Raw genomic sequence first — 19,784 nt, 5'->3', positions numbered from 1 at the left:
CTCCAATTTTCTTCCCAAAAGGAAGAACTCTTTATAGGAAAAAAACCTCTCAAATGTTTCTAAAGCATACAATATATAAAAGAAAAGGATTCATGAAACATCTAAGTTCTTATCCCACAATTCTCTCACTTTCTCCCAAAGTATCTTTTCAGCTCCATTTTTCCCTCAACAAAATCCTAACTTAGATATTTCAAATCCCTAAAAGCCTCACACTTCCTAGGATTACTCATTCATTCCTAAGATCTCTACAACTCACGAGATATTCCCTATTAATCAAATTACATTCCAATCTCTTTAAAACTCAAAAAAAACTTAGGAAAATAAATAAATAATTAAGGGAACCCACTCTCTTTAGTAAATGTGTGATAAGACTTCTAGGTCTCATAAACCTTGAAGAATTCTCCTGCATCAGGGGTCCCATACTTATCTAAGAATTTCTAAGAGGCATTGTTCTCTTATATCATTAGTTGAATTATCATTTATTAGGTCATAGATACATTATTCATTCATTTACAAAAAAAAAACATGAGGAGAGCCATACATCATCACTGTCATAAAACATTCTTATAACCAGCATAACAACAACAATAATACCAAGGATACGTCAACCATATAATCCAAATATTAACCATTAAATTTACACATAAGACACCAAGGAGAGAAACTCTTATTAATGAATACAAAATCCAACCCGGAATGGGACTACCACGTTCCACCTAACCTAATATTAGCTGATCTGAGTCTCTCTTCACCCAATCACCCCCATTCGATATTCTAAGCATGAATGTGGAAATCAAACCAAAATAACCAACTAAGGCATCCCGAGGCTATACAACCTTACCCTCATCCATAGAAACTAGGATTTACTGTAATCCTTCTTGGATCACTAGGCCAACAAAATAAACATTTCATAATAGGCTTAACCACGATCTCCACTAGATCACTAGGCCAAAAAAAGTGTGGAGGCCACTAGATTTCTCCACCTACACCATGAGGAATTTTCTTGTCTCCTAGTTCCTTAGGCTTTATTGCAATCCACACCGGATCACTAGGCTCTAAACTGAGACCCACTCTCCAGGATTTACATCATATCCCATCCCAGGATTACTACACATGATGGAGATTACCCACCTCTAGGATTTACCATATATCCCTCCATTCACTAGTCGAGGATTCCTAGGCTGATCGAGGCACACAATACCTAGCTTTACCGCAACCCACAGTCTAGTTCAGGGGTGGCTAGGCCAACGACATTACCACAATCTACAGTTTGATCTAGGGATCACTAGGCCATGTATTCTTTTTTTAAATATCCACCTCACTTAGATTTGAATCCATAAGGAAATATAGCCCAACCAAAACATAAGAAACCCATCACACCATGGATATCTAGAAATGGTAAGGCTAAGATGAAAACACTGTCACACCTAGCAAAACTCATGTCGTAATAGCAAAGAAACACAATCAATAGCATGCATGCCAAATATAGAAAGGAAATCACACATGAAAATAGATACCTGCAAAGAATCTTGTTGTAGCTTCTTGATCCTTCTCCTCCTTCCTTGCTCCTTCTTTCCTCTTGACTTCTTTTTCCTTTCTTGATTCAATGTCAAAGTGCTCCAAGAAAACTCTAAGTTTCCAAGAGTGAGAAAGAGAGAATAATGAGAGAGTTCCAAAAATGAACTGAAAAAATTCCATGAACTAATATTCAGAAGCCTTTTTATCAAAGAGGTCTCTATTCTCTTCTAAAAAGTCCCTCCCTTAGGAAATTCAGTCACCCACTTCCATGTTGTCACACACCTTCCAAGTTCCATTGGCCCCCATCCTAGGCAGTCCATCCCTCAGTAAGGTTTCCTCACATTGGAAGGTCCACAAACCAAGGCATATCCCTACATTAAAACCATCATACAATTCATAGCATGCTCATGGAAATCAATGGACAATATTGGGTACCAATGTCCTACAATGGCCCTTCTCATGAAGTTATTTATGATCATACTACTTCCTATTTCAATTCCTTTCACTGCTGCTGCTAATCCTTGTAGTCAATTTGAATGACCCAACTTGAGCATTTCATGCATTCCTGTACCAAGCACATAATTTTCAATAGATTCAAAATAAATTAAAATAACTTCAAATCGTATCTCATTGGTGGCCTGTCAACAAGGTATACTTACAATTTTGTTTGCTTCCTGTCACAACAAGTCAAACTAGCATCTTTGACCAAATCATCATGTATAAACATATCACATCATGTTAGATCAAAACACAACCATCGTATATCAACATTATAAATCACATGTAACCATCATAAACCAGAATCATAGATCACATGTAATCGTCATAGACTATAATCATAAATCGCATACATAATAAAACTAAAATAAAATGCGGATACTTATCCTTTAATCAATTCTTAGCTTATACCTTTGTCCTTATTTTGTACGCACACCAGATTGGTTTCCACGCCTAACAAACACCCAATGCCTTCTCCTCAGCCATTTTCACATACACATAGTGTGCATCACACACATACAACCACACAAGACATATAATACCATGCAATACATGCAGCTACACATGATATGCAACACGACATGTACATCTATACCTAATGTACAATGCCACACAATACATGTACCTACACCTAGCATACAACACAACACAATACATCTATAACCGACATACAACACCACACAATACATGTACCTACAGCTAGCGTACAATACAACACAATACATGTTCTACATATAGTACAACACAATGATTACACATGTCATGATACCACAACTATACAATGAACACATAGTATTGCATGCCCGCAACACAACATATATGACATGCACACAATACCACATGTACACGAGTACCATATATACAACATGTACACAATATGACCTATACAATGCACCACCTGCACAACATGTGCACAAAAACACATGTACATGGCACCACCTACATAACGTGTATACAATGCGACATGTACATCACACCACCTATACACAACGCTAGACATATACAACACCACATGAACATGTACACGACACCACATGTGCAAAACACCATATGCATGACTTGTACACAACACCACCTACACACAACACCACATGTACAACATGTATATGGCACCATATGCTCACAACAACACTTTTACAATCATGTACACAACACCATATGTACATAGTGATGCATATACAACATGTACATAGCACCATAGGTACACATCACTGCATATCCAACATGTACATAGCACCATCTATAACCAACATTACATTGAAAAAGTCACACAACACTATCAATACCACTAACTTCGTACATAACATTGCATAAACAGCAAGTATACACACACTATATATATACACGACACTGCATGCACATAACATCACAAATTTAACATGTAAAACATATACAACATATGCAGAACAGTAGTACGGCACATCCAAAACCACATTGTCTTTAACAAGCAATCTTTCTTCCAGTGTCTTATCCATGCTTGTCCCAACATGTCACGTACCCCACTTCTTACATTTCACTGATGCAGCTATCAAAATTAGCCTATCCAAAACATAAACATAGACATAGTATAATCACACAATAATAATTCAAATCCACATGATACTGACCTTATAGATCTTTGAGGCTACTCTCTCCACTTGATTCGCCATAAGACAAGGAATCTCGTTATGCCACTCGCCAACGTAAGAAATCGTTCCTCCACAACAATGATCCCTGACAACCCTGTCGTACAACAACATACATACATAGATACATAGATACATATACATAAACATTAGCATAAAATAATCATGATCCTCTAGGAAAAAACACACATTTACACACACATAGGTATATAAACATCAACATAATCATGATATTAACATAATTACCATATAACATAAAGATTAAGAGAACTCCCTTTATTTGTAAACAACATGCACAACATTGAGAACAATCATTCCAAACATAACTAAGGCATATGATGCATTAGATCCATTTCCTTCACCTTTCCTTTTACCTCTCTCATGATTGTACTTCCACTGTCCATTTACACCAATGGACCAAGCCAATCAAATTGATTTTCATATTCTTACCTTCAACTTCCCTTACTCATGCACCAAGGTTCATTTGTATCTTACATTACCTTCTAGGATTCATTTGGATCTCCCTGAGCTCCATTGACTTTCCTTTTTCCCAACCAATTCCTAAGAATCAAAACATAAAAGGAAAGAACAAGAAGCAAACAAGAGAAAACAATGAAAACCAATAGCAATACACCATCACAAAAAAAGTGGTATGGCCATACACTAGACATAAACAAAGTTGAAAATCAAGTGTAAACAAAGCACAAAGAATTGACTCTCAACAAACACCATGACACAATCCCCATGGTTCCCAGTGCTTCCAAAGGAAAGCTTAACGTGAGCCTTCTTCAAATTTTCATGGAAATCTCTTTTCCATGAAATCCCCTGCATCATATTTCAATAAACACATAACTGGTAGTGCATAAATAAATAGAACAATACAGCAGTTACCTTACCTTGCTATGCCAAGCATGTTTCTTTCAACTAAAGACACCCATGCCATCTCTCAAGGGACTCCAATCCTTTGATGAATCTAGCCATAACTAGAACCAACTATTATACCTATACAATACATATTTATGAATATAACACATATCCACGTAATGTCAGACAAATTCAAGGTTAATAAGACTTCATGTATGCAAAGCACTCATTTATTTGGAATTGTCGATTCCAAACATAGTCAAAGGATTTCTTTACCTAGTTCCTTTCTTTTACCTTTTTACTTTGTTGCAATACATTTTTACTATGCACTATCACATCACGCAACTTTTAATTATATAAACACATCAACTATTACCTTTTTAAGCTAATACCAGGCATGTTTCCCCACAAATTCGCACACATGTCAGTCTCACATTCCAAAGATAATGACATCATGTATTAATTTGAAATCAACCTTTACCAAGTATAACAACCATGTCATACTCGAAAATCAACTCACGTTCATCAGTCATAAGACATAATGCTACAACTATCTTCTACTTACACTCAAGTACATATCATTTGTCTCAACATATATGTGTTAGTACAATCATCTTAAAACAAGATCATTCCTTCGAGCAATATTACGTATACATAGTCATATTATGCAATACATCAAACATTTAGTCAACTTGTGAGCATACCATGTTAAATAAATCAACTAGACAACATAATAGACACCAAACACTTAAACATCGACGACATAACCAAGCAATCAAGCACCAAATATATGACATAACCAAACAATCAAGCACCAAATATACGACATAAGCAAACTCAGACCTTAATGTATCTCAGGGGAGGTTATCTTGTCTTCACGATAAAGGTATATTAACATCATATAACCTCAAAACATATCAACTCAACCATAAATAAGATCATGATATCCATAACAATAACTAGCTAACATGTTCACATCATAAACTCATAAACAAATGTCATTCATGCATATCAATCACATATGTACAGTCAGTCAAGATTAGTGCAAAGCAATGTCATAAATAAGTCGACTCATACCTAAATGTCATAACCCTAACCATCTGCATAGGCCAAACCAACTTATCATGATACATATAACATAAATACATTAATGCCATAACCCTAATCATCAAGTTAAATAACATATAACAATAATAAGTTAACATATAACATGCTCATCAACAACATATAACATAATCATCGAGCTAACTACAAGTTAGCATATAACATATTCGCCAATGACATATAACATAATCATCAAGCTAACTAACATATAACAAAAAAAACAACGCATACAATGAGAGGTTACACTCATTCATGAATATCCAACACATGTGCATATGACTACACTAATCAACTAGCATTTATCATACATCTAACCATAATAACAATAAATGAAAAACATGTAAATAACCCTAATGTATATACAATCCATTAACTAACATACCTGCATGCCAAACATTCAATACTTGTATGGCGATCTGCTCTTACCCTAAGGTCTAATGTTGCAACCTCATTATGATAATCTGCATCTCTTGATCTATCTCTGCCAACACATTAGCCTCATAACATACCAATAGCATCATGACGTAATTGCATACAATGACCTCACAATGCCTGTGTGACATACCATACATGCATAACCATAAGCTTGAAAATGCATGCATAACAACATATAGACACTGACACGCATAACAAATGCATATAAAACCATACACTGATGATGACACATCCCACAACAACACCATCAAACTTCACATGGTGACATCCCTATCACCATGATCAACACCATGCAAATGCAACAAACACATGGACTATAACTATAAGGAACATGTATGCAATAGACATGAATTCATGACCAATAGACCACCCATCCAGTCCAAGGGGTGAATCATGCTCTGATACGACTTTGTGGTATCAGATATGACCCAAAGAGAGTGCAAACCACTCTGTGTTATCAGATATGACCCAAAGACAGTGTAAACCACTCCGCTACCACTTTGTGGTATCATATATGACCCAAAGAGATCGCAACTCGCTCTGATACAACTTTGTGGTATCAGATATGACCCAAAGATAGTGCAACCCACTTTAATACCATTTTTTGGTATCTTATATGGCCCAAATAGAGCACAACCCACTCTGATACCACTCTCTAACATCCTCCTCTCACATCTACCCAAGTAACCATCCAACCGGGGTAAACATGTGACGAGAGGCTATTATGATATGATTTGACCTCTTAAGTCACCTTAAGGAAGTGGAACCGATGCAAACACACCATATAGACCTTCCACATCAACAATAGAGATCCCAGGAACCATCCCAACCTCTCAGGTAACCAACCCCTCGGCCACACTAACTTTTTGGACCAATTGACACCCAAAAACTCCCATGATATGAGCATGCATGCATCCAAAAGGCTTTGGATGCTCCCACATCATGGTATGCGGGACTACTTTTCTTAGTGTTGTGATAGTGTGCCCGAGAATTGAGACACCTTTTCAGGCCCAGAGCCTAGGTCACTACCTAGAACTAAATGACACCTTCAGAACAAAAATATAACAAGGGAAGGATGATACAAATGTTATCACTTGAATAAGGGCTTGACTTGACCCCTACTAGCCATGCCAAGAATTTTGTCAAACATATAATTAATGCTTAAATTAAACATACTTAATTTAAGCATTAAAATTAAGCAATTGACAAATAAATAAGCCTACATTTATATTCTTATCATTAAACCATCAACTATCAACTATTAATTGCTCCATGCATCCACGCTCTCGCTTCTCAAACTTGCAGTTGACAGTCTTGATGATGGACTCACCTAGTGAGTTTGAAACATTGGTTTCAAAACAATAACATGTTCTTCCATAATTTTTGAAATATCAAAAATATTTAATCTACAGGTGTAAACAAAAAATTTAAGCATAGGGGTGTCTCATACCTATCTGAGAATCACTAAGAAGCATTATTCCCTTATACCATTTGCTGCATTATCATCTATTAGGTCATAGATACATTATTCATTCATTTACATATAAAAACATGAGGAGAGCCATACATCATCACTGCCATGAAACATGCTTATAACAAGCATGAATATGAAGGATACATTGGCCATAGAATCCACATATAAACCAATAAATTTACACATAAGATACCAAGGAGAGAAACTCTTATTAATGAATGCAAAATCCAAACCAGTATGCAACTACCCCATTCCACCTAACTGTAGATTGGCTAAGTCAAGTCTCTCTTCATCCAATCACCCCTGTGCCATATTCGAAGCATGAATGTGGGACTCAAACCAAAACAGCCAACCACGGTATCTCGGGGCTACACCACCTCACCCTAATCCATAGAACCTAGGCTTTACCGTAATCCATCCCAGGTCACTAGGCCAATGCAATAAACATGTAATAACAGGCTTTACCATGATCTCCACCAGATCACTAGGTCAAAATAAGAATAGATGCCACCGATTTCTCCACCTACACCATGAAGAACTTTCGTGTCTCCTAGTTTCTCAGGCTTTACCAAAATCCGCACTGGATCACTAGGCCCTAAACCAAGATGCACTCTCCAGGGTTTACCACATATCGAATCCCAAGATTACTAGGCCTGATGGACAGCACCCACCTCTAGGCTTTATCATATATCCTGCCATTCACTAGTTAAGGGTTCCTAGGCCCACAAAGGCACACAATACCTGGATTTACGACAACCCACAGACTAGTTTAGGGGTCACTAGGCCAATGGCTTTACCGCAATCCACAGTCTGATCGAGGCATCACTAGGACATGTGTGATTTTTTTCAGAAATCCAACTCACTCAGCTTCAAATCCATCAAATAATCCATCTCAACCAAAACATAAGAACCCCATCACACCATGACTATCCGGAAAAGGAAAGGCTAGGTTGAAAGCCATGTCACACCTAGAAAAACCCATTCCATCACAACAAAGAACCACATAAAATACCATGCATGCCAAATCTAGCAAGGTAATCACACATGCAAATCGATACATGCAAAGAATCCTATTGTAGCTACTTGATCCTGATCTTACTTTCTTTCTCCTTCCTTCCTCTTTCCTTGTTTTTCCTTTCTTGATCTAATGCTAAAGTGCTGCAAGGAAACTCTAAGTGTCCAAGAGTGTAAGAGAGAGAATAATGAGAAAGCTACAAAACTGAATTGGGAAAAGTCCATGAACTGATCCTCAAAAGCCCTTCTATCAATGAGGCCTCTATTTTCTTCATTTTCCATTATTTTCCTTCCATTTCCTCCTCACATGCAACTTGTGACCTTTCACCTACCCTTTCTCCTAATTTCCATTAATTTCATAAATAAATGTGCCAAAAATGCCATTTTTCTTTTCTAAAGCCTTTGCCTTTTCCTTTGCTAATTTTCTTAGCCATAATAAACAAAAGTGACACCCACTAGGATTTTCTCCGCACCATTCATCTTGGAATATGTGTCCCATGAGCGTGGTCTTATATTTTATATTTACATGGATTTATAACCAGGGTTGTTACAAGTGTGATGGATATGCTTATCTTAAGCCTTTACCACGTTCTTAAAAGGAATGCAAGAAGGGAGACAAGGTTCTTTCAATTGACTCCAAGAAAAGGAATTGGCCTGTTTTCTTGGAGGGGTTTCACTGGAATGGGAAAAATCCCCCCTTTTCTAGTAGAATTAGAAGAAACAAGAAGAACCTAAGTAGTATGATCCTCACTCTCTACGGGAAAAGTATGATGGACTGAAGGTGGAATCAGGCCAAACATTTTGTCAACTAATGGTTGGTCAGAAATGAACTCATCAGATTCACGTTCAGAGAGAGTGGGATTGATTGGATTCATATTCTGATCAATCACTTCATCAACAAGTGAAGGATTGGGAGAAAGATTTCAATAACCAGCTGGAAGAGGAGGTTGAGAAGTTGTAAGGTTTTCCAACACTTTTTATGCTTCATCCATATATTAAATGAAAATGTGGATATGATGATTCCCTTCACATAACCTATAGGGAAACTTAACTTTACCATTTTCCCATGGACCTTCTGATCACTAGTCAATGGTTTTTCACCAGTATGATATCCATAAGTTGATAACAAAGGCCGATGTGAGCCTGTGGAACACACTTCTAATACCTGTGGAATACCAGGACAATCTCTAAGAAAGTGATAACCCTTACAAAGCATGCAAGGGAATTTAACTTTGCAAGGTTCATTGGAAGGTTCCTCCGTACTAGTTGCATTTATAGCAATGGTTCATTGGTTGTCCCCCCACTTATTTTTCTTTTTCTTAATCTTCCTTTTCTTCTGCTTCTTATCCACTTGGTTACTAACTTTGAGGATTTCAGCAGACGAAGAGTAAGAAGGGGAAGAAGACTAAACAAGTGAATAAGGAAAAGGGTCAGTTTTAGTATCATCTTGAGGTTGATATTGTTTTAGTGGAGGAGAACTTGGTTGAGAAGAAATACAGACATTCAGAACCAAAGAGGTAAATGGTTGAAACAAACTCGAGAAGCTTGTAGAAGAGGAATGTTCGGGATTCTTTTTATTTTTCCTAAATTTCTAGAATCAACGCAACCCCAACATTGAGCAACCTACTGGTGATCAACGAAAGTGCATAAATTGTCAACCTGGTAGTCAACGCTAGTCCCTAAAAGGCGAGAGTGCGATGGGCATTAAAAACTTGGGAATTTAACAGTCAGGAGCAGAAACTCAGGGATTCAACAGAGTCATTCTTAGGGTTTTTTGTAGGGATGATGAGAATATATTGAAAGGTATGAACTGATCCCTTTTGAAGACCTATTGACCAGATGCGACAAAACGTCCTATAAAAAATAGTGCATCATTATCACTATGCTCCATACTAATAAAAAGCCATATGTAACTAATCGACATTAACAATACTAATATGTCTTATGCATTAATGTACTTAGAGTTACAATGCTCCTTGAATTGTTCCATCATAGTCAATGACCATATGGTCCACTTAAGTGCATCTAAATATGTCATATTTTTAAATTTAATAACATTTTTATTTGATTTCTTGATTTTCATTAAAATGAATCATTACTAGTACTTCGAGCATATGTGCACCTTTAACGTTAGCCATACCATTTGAAAAATTATAATATTTGTGTTCTTGTTTTGCCTCGCACACAAGAGATTGTCCTCGCACACAAGAGATGCACCATGTTGTGTTGATTCCGATTTTAGAATAAGATGCACCATTCAGGTGATTATGTGATTAATACGTAGAACATGGTGCATTCGTCATTGTTTTAGTTTGAGGCAAATGCAACCCTAAACCTTAGTTAACTAGATATAATAATATTAAATATGATTACATCGTGCATTTGAATTGAATTTTATTTATTTCCATCCATATATGATATATTTATATATTAAAAATAATATAATATATTTTTAGAGTTATTAATAAATTTAATTATTGATACAAATACGTTGAATATATTATTAGATTTATTTTATTAGATTTATTTTATGCAAATATATGTATAGGATTGGAATTTAAAATTTATTATTTATAAGACAAATACACTCAATTCTATTGTTTTAATTTAAGTTTATGCAAATTTGTGAGTGTCGAATTATTTTATATTGATTAATACGTGTTCTAAATAATACTGAAAAATCTATAAGAAAGGTAAGGGATTGCATGCATGCATTCCTATTCTAACCAGAATAGTGAGCATAACAAATCATGAGTCCAATACTTCATGGTTTGTTATAATAATGAAGTGATTTTTGTTCTAAAAATTAGTATTTGAATAATATGGATGACCTCAATACTATAGAGGCCAAAGAAAGGGTTATAATAATTATTCACATCCTTAAAAAACTAGAACGACAATTTCTCTTTTCAGCGAGGATTCTTTCTATGAAAAGCAAGAATATCGAAATGGAATTGCTAAGCCACATCCAAGTTAACAATTATTTAACATAACATTTAATGTTCCTTACTAAGGAAATATTTATCTATATCTGCTCAAATTGGATTGGAATATATATAATCAATATCTTCTCAAAAGTCATTGGTTTCGTTAGAATACTTCATAAAGTCAATGGTTTAGTTAGAATACTCTACAAAACAAGGCACCGCAAGGGAAAAAACATGAGAAAAGAGTTATTTTAATTCTGCACCTTTTTAAAAAAAATATGTATTGAAAATTTGATTTTCCACCATCAATAAGGAAAATGAATTTTATTGTGAATAACAAACATAAATTAACTAATAATAGTCAGATACATGGTATATTGATAGATCAATATAGAATTACTTACCTCATTTAAATTAAATAAGGAGAAATTAGATTTTACAAATAAAAATATGTAGTTTATTTAAAATAGATTTTAAAGATCCATAAAATTTATAATCTATGGGATATAAATATATCAAAGAGAAATTATAGAACTTTCGCATAGAATACAGGATTTTAATTCAAATTCTTAAAATTACTGTGACAAAATGATTCACTAAAGTGTTTTATCCATGGTAGTGGAATAAGACTTTGAAAATCAATGAATTAGAATATAGCAAACAAAAAATTGTTAAAGTTACTAAACTAAGGAATTCCAATAATTAGATCATAGGTCTTATCTATATTGGAATTGGGCTTGAGGAATTTATATTTTCAATAAGATGAAAAGTTAAAATTTTAACAAAGACTAATATTCTTTTTCTTATAACAAAACCGACGAGTAAGATCTCATTTTGATTAACATCATTTAAATTAAAATATGATTTATTTACTTTTTGAATTAATTAAGTGGTTGTCGCTTTATTAGTGGTCTGCGTTGGTGGAGCTTGTATGCTATAGTGGTAAGTGGATCGTTAATCCTCAACTCAGCATTTATTCTATTCCATTGCATTGCTTGTGGCTTCAAATCCTTGGCACAATCAACTTTTCTTTCCCATTATGTTCACCATCGATTTTGCTCCATTCCTGGGGGCTTCAATCACAAGTGCTAAGAAGAAAAAACGAGCTCATGGATTGTCCTCCCTCCGCTTTTCTTGTGGCATGTAGCCTCAAAACATAAATCAATAATCAAATATATGAGTTCATGTCTGTAAATAACACAATGTTCATGTGCCATACGTGGGAGCAAGTTTATTGTTTAGTGTAGAGGTTGTTTCAATTATCTTGTTTGTGCTTGCATGGTTTATAATAATTTATGTGTGCTACCAAATTAGCCTTTACTTCAACTATTGTATCAGTTTTTCCAATGCTTTGTCCTCCATAGATCAAGGCATTTTTATATCAATTGTTTCAATTATTTTTAGAGTCTCTCTCATTGAGAAATAATCAAGAGAAATCCTGGAACATAGATTGTTCTTTTCAATAACCAAAATAGTTAAATAGAATATATAGAAAACATAAAAAAATAAATGATTAGAGTAAAACTCAACTAAGCAGAAGTAAAAATGAATTGATTGTGACACCTAGCAGACAAGAGAATCAAATTTGATGACACCTAACAGTCAGTGAGATTAATATTTCAAAATCCCCTCCTAATCTCATGTGTTACAAGTAGAGACACTTACAACGCCTAGTTTCTCTCTTTGAAATTCAAATACATTTTTTCAAAATGGCTTGGCCAAAATATATGCATGCTGATCTTTGGAACAACAAAAATCAAGTATTATGTCTCCATCATTGACAAGTTAAAAAATGAAATGAAAACGAGTGTTAATGTGCTTTCTTTTTTGATTTTTTGATAAATAATTTGATGAACTATTATCACAATAAATAGGATTTGGATCCTTCTGAACATTTGAAATATCTTTCAATAATATTCTCAACCACACTGCTTGACAAGTTGCTGAATTTGTTGCTACATATTCTGGCTCTGCACGAGATATTGAAACGATTGACTATTTCTCGGATGCCCATGAAATCAAATTGGCTCCAAGATGAAAATCATACCCTAAGGTGCTTTTGCAATCATCTAAACTCCCTGCATAATTGCTGTCTGTATAACCTAAAAGTGAAAATTTTTAAGAATGTGTATAGAACAAACCATAATCCATGGTCCCTGCAATATACCTTAAGTTCCTTTCTTCAACCTTCCAATGAGAAATCTTTGTTTATTGCACAAACCTGGAGACAAAAAATTTTGCAAACATGATATTAGGTCTAGTTGTAGTGAGATACAACAAACTACCTGATCCGGATTTAAACAGGAACACAATAGATTACAGAGATAACCATAAATACATAGATGCAATAACCATAAATACAGAGATGCAGCGGAAATAATACTTCATTTCATTACTGTAAAATGCTGAAATATGCTTACAAACAGAAATGGAAAGAAACCAGCTAGGGCGATGGTAGCTTATCTCTGAGAAGAGATGTGGCGGCTACATGCCTCTGAACTGTTCCGAACTGTATTACAATGAGGCTCGAAGGCCTATTTATTGTTGAGAAACAATGGAAAACCCTTCACATCCCGAAACCTAACCCTAGAAGATGAAACGCCAAATTGTGGGCCCCGTTTGGGTAAATTGGTACATCAATTTCCCGGGGTCGTAACTTTGGCATACGATCTCCGTTTGACGCGTACAATAGCTCGTTAGAAAGATCTATCCGAGCACTACCACTTTGGGAAGGGCAACATCGATCTATAGACCCATGTTGCCCCCAGATTCCCAAAAAAACGTCGTTTAGGGCCTCAAAACGGCTCCGGAAGTTCAGGACCCGAAAAACTGCTAAAAATAGTAAGTTGTGCTACAATTAAGGAAACTGAAAAGACTGAAAGAGACAGTTGTGGGGGTCCAAATGGGTTGGTGGGTGGCCACCAACATCCACCTGGATCATTCCTCCCCCCTTAGGAAGCAATGGTCCCCATTGCGTTGAGTTCCTCCATCTGCTGAACTTGTCCTACAATCTCTGATGTGTCCAGTGATGGTGGGAAGCATGGTCGACGATGGTCCACATTGAAAATTTGGTGCAGGCGAAGGAATGGAGGAATGATGTGCTCCAAAGCATTGTTCCCCATAGCCTTGGTACTGCTGTAAGGACCATGTCGGAGTGGTCTGAGCTTCTGATGGGTTCTGGTAAGGCGTTCTCTCTGCAGATGCAACCAGAATTTGTTGCCCACTTGAAGCTTATGTGGTACCCTTGTGGGTGAGGAGAAGTTGTTCCTGTGTTTTGTCATGACCGTATCCCTTTGTTGTTGCCGCTGCGTAGAGGAACCCTTTGCAGGGGTCATGGATGTAGCAACAATCTTCCCCTTACTTTTGGAGTGAACCAGACAGATGAATTTCCTGGTCTGTGATATGAGCTTGCTGCCTTTCTTAGCAGTGATCAAAGATGTGGCAGTAGGTGGAGCTACCTCTGGTATCCTGTATAATGAATCACCCAAAGAAATAATGACAGCGCGAGGCCTTGACTCATACACAGCATGTCGCCTCCACAAGTATGGCTGGCCTAATAGTACATCACAAACATCCAGAGGTGTAACATCACACAATACCTCGTCTGTGAATGGTTTGATGCTGTATGGAAGGCGGCACTGCTGGCGAACTTTGAGATCTCGTCCTTCATGAAGCCACCCGATACTGTACGGCTGTGGGTGAGGTGTAGTCGGTAGGCCCAACCGCTTCACGACCTCTGCTGAAATGAGGTTCTTTTGGCTGCCACTGTCGACAATGAATTGCAGCGGCGAACCCTTCACCCACATCTGTGAGTGGAAAAGACGCTCCCCTTCCTCTGGATTTTCGGGCTCATCTTTCTGGATCTTGGCGGTGGCAACAGTGGCGCTGGGGTCCGCATCAATGATCTGCTTCCCTTTACCATTCCCCTTGTCGGGTTCTGGCTCAGGGTCGGAACATGCATCTGATTCGGAAGCCTTCAACTCGGCCACCAGCGACTGCTTGGTCCGACACTCACTTGTGTTATGAGTGGGACTCTTGTGGAACTCACACCACTTCCCTGTGTCTTTCTTCGGCTTCATGGTGTTGTTCTTTTCTTGCGGCTTCGACGGGTTGTCTTGGGTCACCCCGCCTTGGCTTTGTCCTTTGGGCTTCGGATTTGCAGATCCAAAGTCTCGCTTCTTCTGTTTGAACTTTTGCTCGATTTTGACAGCATATCGGTACGCCGTGCCGAGCGAGGAGATGTTCAAGAACACCATCTCTTCCTGGATGTATCTGTGCAGGCAGCCGCGGTATTTGAGTACCAGATGCAGCTCAGAATCTTTGATACCCAACTGTGTGCGAAGGGTATGAAAAATGTTTGTGAACTCCGGCACATCTTGGTCTCGTCCCTGCCGCAATGTGGTCCATTTGATGTATTTGTCCTCATAGCTTCCGACAGGGTAGTACTGCTCCTTGATGGCATCCCGAAAGTCATTCCAAGTGGGTGCGGCTGAAAATAGTGAGCCTGTACTTTCATCCTTCTGCTCGCAGTAGGTTTCCCACCAGTCCTTGACGTGGGGGGCTGCTTTGAGAAGAGCGAAAACAATCTTTTCCCGACTTGAAAATTCATGAACAGAAAAATACCCATCTAGCAGATTTAACCATTTATCTACGGCATCTGCGTCTATTTGACCCTCGAAGATGGGGATTTCAAAATTAACTTGTACCTTGAACGGTGTGGCGTTTCCAGAGTCGCTGTTGGAAGCCGATGCGTCGCCTCTGGGTAGCCGCTGAAGGATCTGCGCAAAGCTATCCATCATCGCGTTCCTTTGCCGCTCGAGCGCTTCTTCGAGCAAGATTTTGATAGGATCTCCTGCCATGGGAGGCCGTCGGGATTTGCGAGGCTGGTCTTGCAAAGGTTCGACCAGTTCAAGCCCTAACTCCTTATATCCCGACCTTGTTGGGGACATGCAAAGAAAAACAAAGAAAAAGCAGACCGCTCTGATACCACTGATCCGGATTTAAACAGGAACACAATAGATTACAGAGATAACCATAAATACATAGATGCGATAACCATAAATACAGAGATGCAGCGGAAATAATACTTCATTTCATTACTGTAAAATGCTGAAATATGCTTACAAACAGAAATGGAAAGAAACCAGCTAGGGCGATGGTAGCTTATCTCTGAGAAGAGATGTGGCGGCTACATGCCTCTGAACTGTTCCGAACTGTATTACAATGAGGCTCGAAGGCCTATTTATTGTTGAGAAACAATGGAAAACCCTTCACATCCCGAAACCTAACCCTAGAAGATGAAACGCCAAATTGTGGGCCCCGTTTGGGTAAATTGGTACATCAATTTCCCGGGGTCGTAACTTTGGCATACGATCTCCGTTTGACGCGTACAATAGCTCGTTAGAAAGATCTATCCGAGCACTACCACTTTGGGAAGGGCAACATCAATCTATAGACCCATGTTGCCCCCAGATTCCCAAAAAAACGTCGTTTAGGGCCTCAAAACGGCTCCGGAAGTTCAGGACCCGAAAAACTGCTAAAAATAGTAAGTTGTGCTACAATTAAGGAAACTGAAAAGACTGAAAGAGACAGTTGTGGGGGTCCAAATGGGTTGGTGGGTGGCCACCAACATCCACCTGGATCACTACCAAATGTACTTCTATACAATATGGGATCAACTGGTGGTGTTATATCTTCTTTGCTCAGTTTGGTTCCTTAAGCAATTAGTGTATCAACTAGTTTTCAATTGGTCGTTTTGAAATTTTGGATGATGTCAATGGCATATTTTTGTTGACCAACAAAAATTCCATTAGCAGATTACTGAATTTCAATGCGTAAGAAGTATTTCATGACCCCTAGATCAATCATATCAAACTTTGTTTGCAATTCTTCTTTGAAGTATTCTAACATAATATTTCATGTATAAAGAAGATCATCTACATAAAGGCATACAATAAGAATTTTACCTTCATGAGTTTTGGTACGCAAATTGGGCTCACAACTGCTTCTCCAAAAACCACTTTTGATGAGATAGGTGTTGATGGGACTATACCAAGCTCTTGGAGCTTGTTTCCAACCATGAAAATCTTTCTTCAATCTGTATAGCTTATGCTCTTGTCTTGAAACTTCAAAATCAAGAGGCTACTGTGCATAAATTTACTCCTATAATATACCATTTAGGAAGGCATATTTTACATCAACCTGATAGGCTTTCCATTTGTATTAAGATGTTATGGATAAAATGGTTCTGACCATGTCTAAGCTTGCTACTAAAGCAAAGGTTTCACCATAGTTGACACCAAACTGTTGTGAGGATCCTTTGGTAACCAACCTTGCCTTATATTTCTCAATCTCTCCTTTTTGATTCATCTTGGTCTTATATACAAATTTTACACCAATTTTGGTTTTGTATTTTGGGAGATTAGCTAATCCCAAGTCTATCTCTTCTCTATGACAAAAATTTCTTGGTTCATTGCATCAACCCAATGCTTTTATTTAACTGCTTCTTCAAAATGGGTTGGTTGAGATGAAAGAAATGCAAACATATTATGTTGGTCAAACTCATGCTCATGCTCATCTATTTCTCTAATGCTTCTTGTTTTTTGAATGTCTTCTGAAGATGTTGAACCACTAGTGGATTCACTACTTGAATATGTACCATTTTTAGAATGGTATGGCTCTTCTTGAACCTAAAATCTCGGTGGATGTGGTGGATAAAAAGTATGATTTGAAGCTTCATCAACATGATCCGACCAAGAATTTTTTTTCAAAAAATTTAACATTTCTTCTTAAATAAAACTTCTTGCTAACTAGATTGTAAAGTCTATAGGCCTTTGACTACTCACTATAGCGTTAAAAATACATATTTCACTCTTATCGTCAAGCTTATTTCTTAGCTTCTTAGGAACATGTGAAAATTCTATTGATTCAAAAAATTTAAAGTGAGATACATTTACCTTTTTTACCATCGGATGCTTCTTGAGGTACTATATCTTGGAGACTGGTTGTTGGAGATATGTTGAGAACATACAATGTTGTCGAAACTGCTTCAGCCCAATAGTCATTTGACAACTTCTTGTCATGAAGCATACATCTAGCCATGTTCATGATTGGCTGTTTTTTCCTTTCTGCTACTCCATTCTGCTATGGAGTATATCTTGTTTTGTTCTACATTATGATTCCTTATTATTGAAAAAAATATTTGAAGTCGCTGTTATTGTATTCTCCTCCTTTGTCTAACCCGAGGACTTATAAAGGCACTCCACTCTATTTTTTACTTATGATTTGAACCCTTTAAATCTTGAGAAAGTATCTCATTTCGTTTTGAGAAAATACACCCATATATTTCTACAATAATCATCAATGAATGCCAAAAAATAAATATTACCACCAATGTAATGTGTCTGCATTGGGCCACATATATCTGTATGGACTATCTCTAAAGGATCTTTTTCTCTGAAAGAATATGTGGGAAAGTTATCTATTTTATGCTTGGATAGAACACAAATTTCACAGTTATAATATTTTTTCATTCATAATAGGGAGACCAATGATGATTGAATGTTTTTGAAGAAACCTTTGACCCTTCAATCAGATGTGGCCATACCAAGAATGCCATAGCTGATAATCATCTATTCTTGACACATTATGGACAAAATGCTGTGAGAGATTTTGGTTTCTAAGAGTCAATGGAAACATCCTATTCTTGGATTTTTGAACCTTTGCTATCAGTCTTGTATTGGGAGGTTTGTCATAGATATACCATGTGTTTTGCTGAAATATTACATCATAACCATATTCCATCAATTTTCCTACACTAATGAAGTTATGCTTCAGATGTAGAACACAATAAACATCAGGTATGTATTTCTACTTATTTTGTTTAGTATGAACATGGACAATACCTTTCCCTGTAGCTTCAATACAAGAACGATCTCCAATTGTAATTTATGATGTTATGGAAGCATCAAGATAAGAAAATAGATTTTTTTTACGTGTCATATGATTATTGTAGCCATTGTCCAACAACCAAAGGTCCTTGTTGTGAGAGTCTTCAGAATGATGGAAAGAAAGAAACATGGTTTGAAAGAATTATCCTTCATTGTTCGATAGACAAAAACTACCTCTTTGTTGATATGACTATTTCTTTCTACATTCGTGTTGATAATGCCCATATTTCTTCCAGTAATAGCATTGAACATTAGATGTGCTTCACACTCTTCTTCTCTAAGTTCAATTTTGTAGAGGTCTCCATTGGTATGCTACATGATGATGTTCTGATCTTCCTCTGCCTCAGCCTATGCCTCACTTGATGCTACCTCTATA

Source organism: Pinus tabuliformis, chromosome J (genome assembly GCF_031772625.1).
Source record: "Pinus tabuliformis cultivar Carrire ecotype Pingquan chromosome J, CPIR1, whole genome shotgun sequence".
NCBI lineage: Eukaryota > Viridiplantae > Streptophyta > Pinopsida > Pinales > Pinaceae > Pinus > Pinus tabuliformis.
Note: the sequence above shows the minus strand (reverse complement) of the source record.